This window comes from Meleagris gallopavo, chromosome 1 (assembly GCF_000146605.3).
Source record: "Meleagris gallopavo isolate NT-WF06-2002-E0010 breed Aviagen turkey brand Nicholas breeding stock chromosome 1, Turkey_5.1, whole genome shotgun sequence".
NCBI lineage: Eukaryota > Metazoa > Chordata > Aves > Galliformes > Phasianidae > Meleagris > Meleagris gallopavo.
The window spans coordinates 12,906,361-12,920,775 of NC_015011.2; the positions used below are offsets into that span (position 1 = coordinate 12,906,361).

General features: G+C 38.2%; 1 non-coding gene across 1 annotated transcript; it reads left to right on the forward strand.

Annotated features, from left to right (window-relative positions):
* Positions 1 to 403: 403 nt before the first annotated feature.
* Positions 404 to 14,415, forward strand: LOC100544008. The gene is made up of 3 exons (XR_004159418.1): positions 404 to 444; positions 3,703 to 3,795; positions 10,061 to 14,415. It is a non-coding gene; the product is annotated as an uncharacterized LOC100544008 (transcript).

The window sequence follows — 14,415 nt, forward strand, 5'->3', positions numbered from 1 at the left end:
TTTTGGGGTTTGGTTGTGTGTGTGTGTGTGTGTGTGTGTGTGTGTGTGTGTTCATGTATGTGAAATTATAGCTTCACTACTGGGCCACACACTGCTGATTCCTTGCCGGTCACTCTGCCACTTGTAATGCTCAGCCAATTTTCACTATTGGTTGCTGATAGTAATTAGTTGTACAGTTGAAAGGATGACTGAACTTAGCTATTAGATTCTTTATATTAGAGAAGCTACTATCTTTATCGTACTGTGTATAGTTGCTCTGCATTGTGATCAAGTGCTGTATTTAACAGATCTGATTCTTACTGTTCTGTTGCTAATAAAACTCTTTTAATTCTAGATTTGGATATCAAAACATCAGGAACGGGCTGTGTGAAGGTTCAGAAAATGGAATGTGATAACTGCAGAATAGAAACTGAGAAGGGGACTAGTGTCTTGCAGTCAATAAAGGTATGATGAGCCCTTCTCTATGCCACCAGTGTTTTAAAAGACACTGTGCGATGGACTATAGTATAACAAAGTGCTGACTGCCAGCTCTATGGGTGAGGAATACTATGGTATTTCTAAGTATTACTGTGTGTGTGTAGCACTGTGCCTTCATCTATTGCATACCATTACAGTGCTAAGTCAATGACTCTAAATAACATGAAGTAAGAAGTCCAGGCACCTTTGATAGCTGAAAGCTACTGAAACAGTGGAAGCAGTGAACCTCATTTCTGCTGTGCTCCTCCCCTACTGCATTCTCCCTCCAAAATAAAAATGCTAGGAATTCCCTTCTTTGAACAACAGACCTAATAGTTATGTTTGCTTAGATGGCACCATGAAGTACTTCGTTGTATGCCTCATCATTTCTTTTTTTCCTGTGGGATATTATTTTCTGAATTCTGATGTCTCAGTGCTATTGAAGCTCCTTAGATTAATGTATAACTTGAAATTGAAATTACATGTCCGAAGTACCCAACTGAATATACTGATAAACACTGCATGTGACATGGCCGTGAATGACCTTGCTTTTCTTGATCTTTCAACTTCACGTTTGCTGACGTGCTTTTGTGGAAGTAATCGAAGAATATCCAACGTAAGTGCTGTTTGGAATAAATTTCACTTGAATAATTGAGATTGCACCCTATTTTTTATTTTTATTTTTTTACTTCATTTTCCCCCCAGAGTAATTCCTTTAAGTATTTCTGAGATACAAAAAGCCTTTCAACATTTTTCTGTACAATAAGAGGTAGTTATGTAGCGTGCAGCTACATAAGGGTGAAGTTTAGGTTACATGGTAATTCAGTATACCATAGAGCCAGACTTACTCCACAGTCAGTGAATTACGGTCTGTCTGTATCTTCCAGATTCTAATTGACCGTGTTAATCTTTGAAAGTAACTAAAGTCTGACAAGCTAACAGTGCTGTATGTTAGAGATATTCTAAAGGTTAGGTTAAAAATGAGGACTGTATATTAACAACAACAACAACAACAACAAAAGAGAAACTGCATAATATAAGAAACAAAGCAATTTTAGCCAGCATATTGATAGTAATTGCAGGATATCGTCATAATTGCTAAGAGTTTTTATACTGTTGAGGAGAAAGTTGTCCTCCCTCAAAACTCTATTATATGTGATGAACATCTTTTCTCAGATACTTGAAAGATAAGAGACTTGAGAAAAGCTGAATTTTAAAAGTGGAAAAATCACAGTCCTATTTTCTAAGAGACTTCAAGCAGCAGTGAAGTGATGCTCGCTAGTGAACTGAAAAGAACAGTGTGAGGTAGGCAACATGAGGCTTCTGAGCCCTGCTCCTCTGTGTCCTCACTGTAGTCTGGAGGAGCTTAGTGTTGCTGTTTCTTCTCCATCAGCTTACTGAGCCTGCTTGATTTGGAAAATAAGGAAAACGTGAGGGAAAACTGCAAGTAGCAAGTATATTCCTTTCCCTGTGTGTTTGCAGTGTTGGTGGCCGCAGGAATCTTCTTGGCTCCCTTAGGCCTCAGATGAGAAGAACAACCCTGTCCCAGAAGGCAGAAATCATTTAAAATGCAAAGAATCAAGAGTGAACTGGGGATTTCAGTTGAAGTACTTGTTAATGAACCTTCAGTACCTTGCAAGATTTGGGCTTTCTCAATTAGTTACCCTAAGAGCTCTTGTGAGTTGTGGGTGGATTCTGATTGATTTACCTGTTGTTCTGGTCACTGTGACTGCTTCAGCATTTCCTACTACAGAAGATGTTGCCAGTCTTCTTGGTTTCTTGGCTATGAAGTAACAGGTTAAAGATTTTGAATGAGAATTACCAACCATCTTGGTTTTTGCTGGTGCAAACAATTGTCTGTTTACAACGTCTTTTTGTGTACAGTCAATTTTGTCTAACACTATTTTTAAGAACCATTATAGTTCTAATAAGTTTGCTGAACTCGGTTTTCTGGTGTAGGTTTAAGAATTATATTCTGTAGTAAAAAAACAGAGTTCTTAATCTCATGGGCTTTTTCCCCAAGATTCTGAAAGTGCTTCAGGCTGGATTTCTCATTGCAGTACAAGAGCCGATTCTGCCACACGCATAGAGTTATTTCATCAGATTGTATAGGAACAATAAGAATTCATGAATTCCATGTTGGGAACTTTTTTTTTCTTTTTCTTCATTTTTTCCCTGAACCTTTTTGCTTCTTGGTAAGAACTAGTTAATGCAACTTATTGTGGTTTGTTCAGGCAGATATTATTTATCAGAGTATCCTGAAAACTTTGATATGTTTGATTGTAATTGATAGCAGTGTAAATCAAATATTGTCTATAGGAATTATGCCCTTTACAACAGAAATTAGTATATCTGAAAATTGAGATGCTGGTACATGAGAAGGAGGACTGTGTAAAATTGTGTATCCAGTATATAGAATAAAAAATGCTGAATATTTTTAAATTGATATTCCAATTCAGTACAGTAGTGAAATTAATCAGAACAGTGTTGCTGTTGAGACAAGTCAAGGTAGTTGCAGCAGCTATGGTTTCTGAATACAGTTAGGTTACTTAATTGTGATTTATTTATTTTCTTCCTTCTCCCTTCTTAAAATAGTTGCTTTCTACTCTGAAGACCACTTTATTATTTGCAGTCTTTCTGAGAGTCTTGTAATTTGTGGTAGATCTCTTGTTTGAATATGGTTTGCTTACATTTCCCTTTTTTTGGGAGGGTATTTTGTGGTATTTTTATTTGTCTGATTTTATGCAGCAATCAGAAGTATAAGGGTTATTGCATTTTGACTTCTTGGCTTATTTATGGAAGATTTGAGACAGTAACCCAGATACTTGTAAAATACTGAACTTTACTGTGTATTTGAGTGAAACACAGCAGGATCTGGTTCTATTTGTAGGCCTAAAGTTAGTTAGCACTTGACTACATTGTATAGATTTATGGCTGTACAAACTACTCCAAGCATAAGAACTGAGGGTTGCAGCCAGTTCCAACAAACAAACAGAAAAACACAAATGCAGCACTGCATTGAGAATAAAGTTGCACTTGTCAGCCTTCTTTCACCTGTGTTTCTGGTTAGAATAAAATATGTTTTTAGGTTTGAATGCTTTGGAAGCAAGCAACACATCTGGCAGTTAGTTCAGAAGAAACCAGTAAGATAGAAGTTTTCAGTCTAAGTTTGCTGTTGTGATACAACTTGAAAAAGGAGGTAATTTGTGGTTGTCCTAACCATGTGAATTTAATTATTTTTTTCAGAGCCATAAAATCGATATACGAACCAATGGTGGCAAAGTAATTGGTCTTGGAACGCTCTATGGAAATACAGATATTCATGCAACGGAGAAGGGTGTAAGTAAGAATTGAGGCTTTCTCACCAGTCACTTGTTCAGCTTGTCTATTGCAAAATGATGACATTTTTAAGGGCATACACTGAGGAATGTTTAATGATCATCACTGGCTGATTGTCATTTCACTGATAACTTACATTTGTCTAACTGCACTACCTGATATTATGCTTTGTTTGGGTAAGGTTCTATAAAAAGGCTCTGTAGAAAGGGGAGTAATGAACATGTGAACATTCTGTCGCCACTTGAGGCTGGGCTAGCAGATACAACACATCTGTGAGGGCCTACAAAATTAAAACTGGACTCTTGAGCTTTTTAGTTGGCTGATGTTTAGGCACTTGGATTCTGCAGTAGGCACCTAGGTTTATTGTAATGTCTCATATCAGGTCATTATTCATGTGCACATACTTTTCATCTCCACCATTATATGATTTGTAAGAACTGAAGAGTAGAAAGTTCTGTATATTTCGTTGCATCAGAGGAAGCAATCACATATAATCCTACTGTGACCTGCAGTGAGAAGAACCCTGAGAGCAGGAAGTTTCAGAGAAATAACCTTTTTTTTCAGCAGATGGCAGCATGAGACAAGCCTGATACTACACTAATTTGGTTTTCTTACTACTACTGCTTGATTCTTCGTTATTTAGGATAATGCAGAGCTAGGATCCCCATGTGATGTTTTCACACCTGATCCGGTTCTTAGGCTCAGCTTGAATTGTAATTCAAGCTATTGTAATATCTGTACAACTGGTTGCATTAGAATTCATTAGATCTGAAGCATTGCTATGTGAAAACACGGAGACAGTTCTGGAAGTAGCTTGGTTGCTTGCAGAACTCTTGTCAAAATTACTGAGTACCCTTAAAACCAGCAGAACTGAAAGGAATCAGGAAGAGTTCAGGTAGCCTTCTCTAGCCTAAGGTAGAATTGAGACCAAGTTGGTAAGATTTCACAGTCCAGAATTGCCTCTGAGGTGCTGTTTGATGCTGTTGCACACCTGGTCAGTTGGATTCTATGGTCACTTAGGTAGAGCCAGCTGTGAGCTGTTCTGAACGGCTGATGAAAAGTAGACTGCCAACATTAAATTACCTGTGTTTCTTTGCAGTGGATGCTAGCCTTCCTGTTATGTAGAAAGGAGCCCTAAGGCTGCTCTAGCTGAGCTATTGCTATTTATGAACATTATTTCATCCTAGCAAAACCTGTCAGCATAAAGCAGCATGGGTAGGTTCTGACTACAACGTGCTCTGTCACTGCCACTGTTGGACTGATCAGTGCAGATAATTACTAGTCCATTTGGGCCTTCTTACTAAGTCAATGGAGTTAGGTTCCATCCTACGCCACTGGTGACCACAGGAAATGGAAGAAGGCAGAATTAGTTTAGTCTTCTTAATGTATCTTATGTTTTCCTACAGAGGGTTTCTTTCTGTTGGAAGGATTTGAAAACTGAAATGCTTACTTACCAGTGGAAAGTATTTATGCTATTTAGAGAGTGTTTTGGCCACTGTGGTCTAATGCTCCTCACAACCTACTAGCATGGTGGTCATCTTTCAATTAGGTGCATGCTGCCTGGACATTTGTCCCAAAACTAGTTTGTTATGCCACTGGAATCCATGCAGTTCATTTCAAATAGCAGCTTAATCGTGCTGATCAAAATATGTAGGGAAATGAGATCTAGAGCTACGTGGAAGTATGTGTAATGGTTTTGTTTTTAATTCTTAAAATCATTCATCTGCCTTTTTTCCCCCCCCTCAGATACGCTGTTCTGAAAAAAATAAAAAACTTCATGAAGATTAATCTGAAATTCTTATTTGTGATCATAAGTGTTTATATAGCAAGTCATATTGTTAGAAGTTAGTCCTCTGTTTGCAAAACTGAAGTCACTTGAGTGCAATAAGTAATTTTTAACAAGAATTTGTGACATTTGGAACAACTTAAGTTAGTGTTACTGAAGTCATTTTAAAAAAAATTGTTGCATACTTAGGATATCAGGATTTCTTTTCTCACTTGGCCACTTCAGTTAATAATCAGCCTAGATTACGTCTCCCATGTGTGATTGTATGAGATGTTTCTTCCATCAGTTGCAGTCATTGTGTAGCTATGGCTCTGTCAGCATTTCCAGGCCCTCCTGGAGCTGGGGAGGGGAAGGATGTGGTGGAAGACATTGAACACATGTGAGAGAATATTCTTAAGATGGGGAAAAGGAGAAGATATTTGTAAAATGTTTGACCAAGAATAGCACAAAGAAGCAAAGCCAAGGAAAACAGAATATGTGAGGAAGGAGTTGTTAGTCTTATTGTAACATAGCAAGGTGCTAGTTTTCATCTTGAAAATATATTCAGGTGTGAAAACATATTCAACTAGATTTATGAGGATAGGCTGACTTTTTTTCTTTAAAGGTCAAGAAACAGATGGAACTTGAGTATGTGGTCAGTAAGTGTAACTCCCAAGGTTTTACCCTGAAGGGAGGGAGATTTCCCAGAAAACCTGGCAGCTCAATGGACAAAAATAAGGAAATCTGTTTGACTGGGGAGTCATTAGCTAATCTGTCTGTAGGGACTTTCCTCTATCACTTATTTAACAGTCAAACATCTGTGTTCTGCCAAAAAATCATAGGACTTGAATAATTTGAGATTGAAAACATTCAATCTCAGTAAAAAGCAGACCTACCTCTTTTTTTTCACATGCTTTCCCTATCTAGAATATTTTGTCTTTTGAACAGTCTTATTTTTTTTTTCCCCAGACTTAGTTTAAAGCAAATTTTCATTGCATTGGTAGCTTTTTTTTCAGTGAAGAGCTATCCAGTTACTTCTTTTTATCATGTACTTAGATTACTTATCTTATTGCTTTGCATTTTCAAGAAAGATAGGTGCAACTGATCTATCAGTTGATCAGTGAGCTTATTTATAATAAGGTGCCTCATAAGGTATTTACCTTAGTATGTTATGGTTTTAGCTATATTAATATTCATGCAATAGATGTACCTTTTTTGCTCTTCCAACTTTCCTTTTCCTGCTCAAGACTGCCACTAGGCAGTCAATTTGCACCCAAACTGAGGGTTGCTCTGAAAGTAATATCTCCTATTTTATTACATTGGCCCGCAACATCAGAGGCAGATGTTGGTGGTATGGCAGTAGAGGTTGAACCTTCCAGCCAATATTCTGTTACGTGTTGTTGCTGTGCAACAGATGGCAGCAGAAGGGCAGTCTGACAAAATGGCCTCTGACATGGAAGTACGTGCAAAGCAAAGGTGTGAACTGAATTCCTCCGTGTGGATAAAATTGCACACTTTTGGCCATGGAGACCAAACACAGTGTTAACACAATGAGGTGGTGAGTGGTGCATTTCAGCAGTGATGGCAGCACCATGAAAGACAAGCTGTGTTCTGGATGGCCACACACAGCTGTCACCCTGTGAAATGAAGAGCATCTTGATCAGCTTATCCACATGAACTGGATTACAACCAGGGGTCTGTGTACAGAGCTGAATATCTGCCTCAGTGTGCTGGAAATGATGGTGGCAATGTTGAAGTATCACAAAGGTTGTGTTGGGTCTCATAAATGTTCACAACGGAGCAAAAAGAACACCACCTGCAAGTTTGTCAGGACCTATTGAACCATACAAGGCTGAAGGCAACAGCTTCATGGATCACATCATTACCAGTGATGAGATGTGGTTTCTCCACTATGAGCTGGAGCCAAAACAGCAACATGTGGAGTAGTGACATGTGGAAGAAAATGTTTCAGACACAGCACTCAGTGTGTGATTGCACTGTCTTTTGGGATAGTAAAGTGGTGATCCTTCTGGATTCCCTGGAACTCAGACAAACCGTCAACTCTGACCACTGCATTGTGACACTGGCTAAGCTGAAGGCTTGAAATTCTGGAGTCAGCCCTGTCTTAGTTTCAGCTGGTGCAGACTTGTTTTAGTTTGTAGTGCCTGGTATGATACTATGCTTATAGTTTTAGGAAAAAAAAAACAATGTTGATAACACATTGGGAAGGGGCAGGGTGAGCCAATGACTGCGTGGTGCTCAGCTGCCTGCTGGATTGAACTGCAACAAGGCCAGAGAAGAAGACAGCCTTTCTCTTCCAGTAAGAAAATGCCATGCCCCGGACCAGTTTGAGGCTGTGAAACACACTGCCAACCTTAACTGGGCTGTCCTGGGCTGTAGTCCAATTCAGCGCCTTCTGACTTCCATCTGATGAAAGATGACTGCATGGCAATGTTTTCCTAGCAGCTGTGAAGCAGTGGGTCACCTCTGCTGGTGCAGATTTTTATGAGGGAGGCACATAGGCGCTTGTTCATCTCTGGCAAAAATGCATAGCTAATGGTGGTGTCTGTGCTGAAAAATAGTGTTCTTCAGCTGAGAATTTGCTCCCTCAAGCAGTGTTGTTGTGCTCTTTGTTGTAGTTTCCTGGGAAATAAACAGGAGGCATTACTTTCTGAGTGACTTCTTTAATTTTTTTTTTTTTCAAAAGTCATGGCTAGCTCTTAATTTTGTCCTGATGATGGCAGAAATGGCTCTGCAAAAAGTGGTTCGTGTGCATTGCAAGTTGTTCTTAATTCTGATTGTCGATTATGGACGTGATAGTGGCTTTTCTTTTACTTTTTGCTTTGAGTCTGTGCCTCAGCTGTTTTATACTTTGTCATCCTCAGGGCCAATGACTAAGGGAATAGCGGAGTATCTGGTGAGAAGAATGTGATTAATTTTTTTTTCAATGTCTCTATTGTTAAAGCTTTATTACAAGTGTCAAAATTCAAATTGCTGTCACTTCTGTAGCAAGTTGCGTAGCTTTAAATTATGCCTTCTTAATATCATTTTGTTTGCTATTGATGCTTAGATTCTGTAGCATTGTTATAAGCAGCAGTATCTACAGGGATTGTAGATGCTAGCTGTCACATATCTATAATTTTAGCACTACACTTCTGTAATCAGAATTTCTTACAGATTAACACTGTTTATTACACTATGTGAGATGTACTGTGTATTCTAGTATTATATCATGTAAAATGTCTTACTGGAAGACTCCATTCTGTAACTTTGCTTAATGGAAAAAGACCCCACAAAGCTTTTTATGTATGGAGTGCTATGATCACAGTATAATTTAGCTGTGATGCAGTCCCATGCCAAATCAGTTTCTTTAGCTGATCTCTTGTAACACAGTATTATGTGGAATCTGTGTAATACTGGTTGCTGTTAGTCAGAATACCTCTTACTTCATCCAGAGCATGCTCTGTATATAACGTAACAAGGAAAGGGGCAGCAGACTTGCCTTTTTTGTATTGACTTTTTTTTCCCAGAAGATGATAATGTTAAATTGACAAAATGAATTTCAATTGACTTAAGGCAGAGCTTGATCAAGAAGGCCATATGTTGTTTCATGTGATAATAATTTTTGTGCAGTTCACTTGAATTTGGTATAAGCAAAGTAACAACAAAATGCTTAAGTATGACCTGTCACGTGATTCCATCATGAATCAAGTTTAACTGAAGAAGAATAGAAGTAAATTACATGGTAGTCACATATGAGAATGCAACTCATTCTGTTCTGTTCAAATGGGCTTAGATTATATCACATGACTAGCTACTTGTATGTAGGTAACTTTTATCGCCTTTTATTCCCCAAATCTATCCACAGTGCAACTTTTTAATTCTCCCTTTTCTCCATTTCTGAAAAGAAACAGATGCTGTCACTTGTTTTTGAGGCTTTTTATAGCTTGGGGCTTACCTCCAAATATAGAGGACGGTAAAATGAATGGTTTTGCTGATTATTAGCCACAGCTAAGGGCAGCTGTGACTCCTTTGTAATCTCAGACATTCACCAAAGCTGTACCTACAGAGTGAACAAATTACAGCTCTTTGTGCAGGTTTTTATGTTAACAAGAAAGCCAGTGGGTGTTTTGGTATTTAGTGCCAGAAAACTGATTCCCAGTGCCTTAAGTGTCTTCATGGTGCATGAAAGTAGTAGCTTTAATAATAAGAGCTAATTTTCAAAGCAAAGTTTTGTTTTGTTTTTGTTTTTTTTAATAAATTGACCTCTTCTTTCCATTTATCTGTTTCAGTTCTTTGCTTGTCAGTTGGATGGAACAATTCATAGAAATGTTGTAAAGAATTACGAACTTGTTTGTCAGAGCTCTTAGATGACAATATTTGTAATGAGGAGCTTTGCTTGTTCTGCACCAACAACTATCCATTTGTTTCTCCTAATTCTGTTATTTCACTTTGCCTTTTCAAACCACTATGATGTTTTCCATTACTTTTATTTCTTAGAGTGTGAATATAGAGAAGCTGCAGGGGACATCTATCAACATATCCACAGAAGACGGGCTCCTGAAAACTAAGTATCTCTATGCAGAATCTTCATCTCTCTCTTCAGTAGCTGGTGATATTCTGCTGGGAAGTATTCATGGTAAGAGCTGAGCTAGGGAAATTCTCTCAAAAATGTAGCTGCTTTGAAGATATTCATAATGTTCACAGTAATGAAAGGACTAATGCTGTACTCTATTCTATATAGTCAGCTGTGCATGGTATGTGAACAAAGCAATCCTGTATTTGCGGGTACTTAATTGAGGAGAGCTAACTTACCATATAGTGTGTTGTATTTATTTTTGAAAAGAATTTTGTAAGCACGCATATGAAATAGGAAACAAACATAAAACATATACTAATGAGGTCAAAATATTTTTCAAAGAAGCAATGACAGTTATACTGAAGACAGAAAAGAGACTGCTTTATTTTACTGATAGGTAAGGTAGATTTTACAGCTTCTATGAAGATTTGTTGTAGAACTTGGCTGTATGTCAAGATTTTAGCAGAAATAGTCTATGTGTGTACTGACACTGTATAGTAACAGAGTGGTAACAGCTTTTGTTATCTGGGGGGATGGAGGAGGGAGTCTCTCATCCATCTGCCCTTTACTGTCATTTATTTAGAACTTAATCGAATTGAGTGTCTTTTGATATAAACAGTAGTCAGGGTTGTAATCTAATGTTTATTTTTTCTAATTTAATGAAGTTCCCTGACTGTACCATAATGCAATTGTGATGGTTTAACAAGTAAAGCAAAGTGAAAGATGTACAGGCTGTGAAAATTACTCAGGCCCATCCAAGTTCAAGTTTCCAGCTATACATTTTTATAAGCTATTTGCTGCAATTTTTAGCAGTTTTGTTATCTTGTTCCAGACAAGATTCTCTATTGTCCATTTATAGTAGAAAAAGTTTTCTAAACCCATTAAGTAAAGTTCACTTCAGCATGCATAGGCAGAAATAATGATTTTTTGTTGTACTTTTGTAACATGTAGGCTATTCTGCTACTAGTACTTCTAGCCAATAAGCTGTTTTGTTTTTGTTTTTTTCTTCTTACTTCTGTCAGTTATGCTTCTGTGGAATAATCATTTTGTGTGCTTGTTCATGCCTCTGTGCACATCCGGAAGTTTTTTTTATCTTGATACAAAGATGAAATAACAGCTGTTATTGACATACTTCCTTTGTAATGCTTCATTGTAATTTCACTAAGGAACAGTGTGAAAACAAGCTCAACTGTTTCAAAATTATACAAGATATTTCTAACATTACTTCAGAGTTATTTTCACAAGCAGTCTACTAAATGGGTCTGGAACACCTAACAGTATTTTAGCTGTTTCTTTTAAAAAATGGCTTATGGTTTTCACACACACAACCCAAATTTCACAGACCTGCGTGAGTCCTGTTTTGTAATTGAAACCTGGTTTGTATAATGCTAGTTCTGTTGGTGCCCAGGCTTGAGTGGAAACCTTCGCTCTGGAAGGGCCTGAACTGAATTAAAATTAGGAACTGAAAGACTAGAAACAACTCTAAAGAAATACTACGGTGATTCTGTATTATAGACCTCAAGCAATCCCATAATGGTAATTCTGTCTTCAGTACTTTTGCTCTCCAGTGCTTCAGATTATGGAGGCATGAGCATGTTGTCAGAAGATAAGTTCCTGTCACAAAAAACAAACACACACAAAAAAATACACCACTGGAATAGTGCAAATAAGCAGCAGGCAAAAGTCTGTCTTGGCCTTTTCTAATTAAACAAACTGTGTGTATTATGTCTACGTATGTCTTACAATGCTGAAATTACCTGGTGGTTTTGCTAGAGAATGAAAACTGCTTTTTTACAGAGCACCTGTATCACTATTAGCAGGATGAATACAAATAGTAGTTTTAGCACCTGACTTCTAATTTATTGACTCAATTTCTTAATGTCTGTACAATTTTATTCCTTCTCTCAATGCAAGACTGTTGTTTGTACTTTTCTAGCTATTAAAAATCTAAATAGAATTTCAGATTTTACTTAGTTATATACCACAAGCATAACTTTTAATTTAACATAAAGATGCTTGTTTGAAGAGGTGTGTATTTTCACTCGTGCTAGGAGGTATGTGAATGATACTATCTCAAAATTACAGAATAGACAGATGGACCATTTGGTGGATAAGGAGTGGGCTGGATGGTTGTGCTCAGAGTTGTGGTCAATGGCTAAATGGCCAGGAGAAGACCAATGACAAATGGTGTTCCTCAGGGCTGGTATTGTGACCTGCGCTGTTCAGCATCCTGGTTGACAAGATGGATGGTTGGATTGGGTGCATCCTTAGCAAGTTTGCTGACAACACCAAGCTGTGCGGTGTGGTTGATATGCTGCAGGGAAGGGATGCCATCCAGAGGGATCTTGACTCACATGAGAGGTGAGCCTGTGCCAGGCTCATGAGCAAGTGCAAGGTCCTGCGGCTGGGAAAGGGCAATCCCAAACTCAAATACAGGCTGGCTAGAGAAAGGGTTAGGAGAAGCCCTGAGGAGAAGGGTTTGGGGGTGTTAGTTGATGAGAAACTCAGCATGACCCAGCAGTGTGTTTGCAGCCCAAAAAGTGAACCATATCCTGGGTTGTATCAGAAGGGTGAACAGCAGGTTGAGGGAGGCGATTTTTCCTCTTTGCTCTGCTCTTGTGAGACCCCACCTGCATTACTGCCTTCAGCTCTGGGGCTCCCAGCACAAGAAGGATGTAGTCCTGTTGAAGCACGCCCAGAGAAGGGCTTTAAGGATGATCAGAGGGCTGGAGCACCTCTCCTATGAAAGATGGCTGAGAGTTGGGGTTGTTCAGCCTGGAAAAACTAAGGCTCTAAGGTTTTGTATTGGCTTTCCACTGCCTAAAGGGGGCCCACAGGAAGACTGGATGGGGGCTGTATTATGGGGTTTGTAGTGATAGGACAAGGAGTAATGGCCTTCAAGTAAAGAAGTGTAGATATAGATTAGACATAAGGAAGAAATGCTTCAGTATGAAGGTTGTGAGGCACAGGCTACCCAGAGAAGCTGTGGATGCCTCATTCTTGGATGTGCACAAAGCCAGGTTGGATGGGGCTTCAAGCAGCCTGATCTATTGGGAGGTTTCTGTGCCTATGACAGGGGAGGTGGAAGTAGGCAATCTTTAAGGTTCCTTCCAACCCCAACCAATTTATAATTCTATGATTTTGCAGGTCATTGAACCTTTTTACATAAAAGCTAAATAACCTTCATTTAATAAGACAGTTAGAATGAAGTGTCCAGAAATGTGCTCTTATACAGTGTTTTGGATCTGATGTAACTATTATTTAAGATGCGCTTAGAATGGGGGATTTCAGTTTGCATGGAAATATCAGTGAATATACATGTTTGTTTCTGTTGTCTAAGCCACAAGTGAAGGGAAGGGAGTAAATGGTCCCAGTTGAATCTAATCAGTCTTGCAAGGAAACATAAAGGTAGAGGTTAGGATGTTATGCATGTAGGCATTCTTAATTGCTCTTCTGCATGCTTCATCAGCGTAACCCAGCCTCCTTGAGAGTCACTGAAACAAACAGAAGAAACAGAAATAACATAATTTAAAGTGATGCCCTTATTTATATTCCCAAAGCTGTCTTTTCTCCTTGGATTTGCACTGACCCTGTCTTGCAAAACTATAGTCTGAAGCTTTTCATATGTGGTAGAAAAGATAACTCTTCAGAAGAAGAAAAACAAATCAAAAACCACTAAGCCACTGTAATGAATTTTCTGTTGAAATATTAGGTCTTAGACTTTTCAGTGTTGCACTACCATACTGAATTCAACAGAACATTAAAATCAAGCCAGTAATTACCTTCTTCCTTCTTTGCTGTTGATATATCCATAAAATAGATGGCTAACTTCAATTGTAAGTGTTGGTCTACACTGAACAATTATTTGACTAAAAATACACTTCTCTGCACTATTTGTAGACACAGCAGGAAACTCCCATCTGCTTTAAAAGTAACTTCTGTTCTAGCTAGATGTTTGAAATCAGCCTGTCACTCTAATATGTGTACATTATGCAGTTTTAGTCATATGCAATGTTTGTGATTGATATGATTTTGATTTCTAAATGTTTAATGTTCTTCAAGGATCTGTTTAACAGAACAGAAGGGAGAAGGAAAACCATAAAAACAAACAGAGCAGCAAATCCACAAGTCCTAAGTGCTACATTCAGATTGTGTGTAATCTCTGGGAGTTACTGGTTGATGAAATGCTAGGGTTGTTTTGTAGGTTGTATAAAATACTAGTAATGATAAGATGGGAAGAAGGATGAGGTAATTATTGTGTGCTCTAAAAAAGAAA